Source organism: Frankliniella occidentalis, unplaced genomic scaffold (assembly GCF_000697945.3).
Source record: "Frankliniella occidentalis isolate FOCC.00 unplaced genomic scaffold, Focc_3.1 Scaffold68, whole genome shotgun sequence".
NCBI lineage: Eukaryota > Metazoa > Arthropoda > Insecta > Thysanoptera > Thripidae > Frankliniella > Frankliniella occidentalis.
The window spans coordinates 965,140-965,692 of record NW_026267198.1 but is presented as its reverse complement, the minus strand read 5'-3'; positions in this window follow the sequence as shown (position 1 = coordinate 965,692).

The window sequence follows — 553 nt, the reverse complement described above, 5'->3', positions numbered from 1 at the left end:
ATATAATAAACGTTTATAAAATTTGTATACAAACCATTTTTACCCGGGAAGGTCGGCTTGTGGCACAAGACCTGTTGTGCCGTGCAGATGGTTCCTTTTTGCAATGAATTATTCGAATAAGAAAAGACTTAAGGGAGAGGCTGTTAGTTGTTTCATTTTGCTCTTAAATACTGGAAATCACAAATGTGCATTGCATAACTTGAAACACTTTCCGTGAGGACCTCAATATTTTTCGGTGTTTTGAGATATCATCTGAGGACTATGAAAACACTAAGGTGGACTTCATGTACGACAGGTAAACTTTTGAGTGCTCCCACTCCCAGGTAGACTAGCTGTCGCATTGCGGGTAATATTATCACCTTCTTTTACAACTTTTTACTCTCGTCCTCTTGGACAGCTACAGCTAGCAGCTAGCTGACTCATTTGCATAACATGTTATACTATTTTTATATTATTTGTTTTATTTGTCATTTTATCAGTAACCACATAGATCATGAAAGTTATGTAAGTGTCCCTTGTAAACTACAAGGGTTTTATTGTTCTTATACGAATG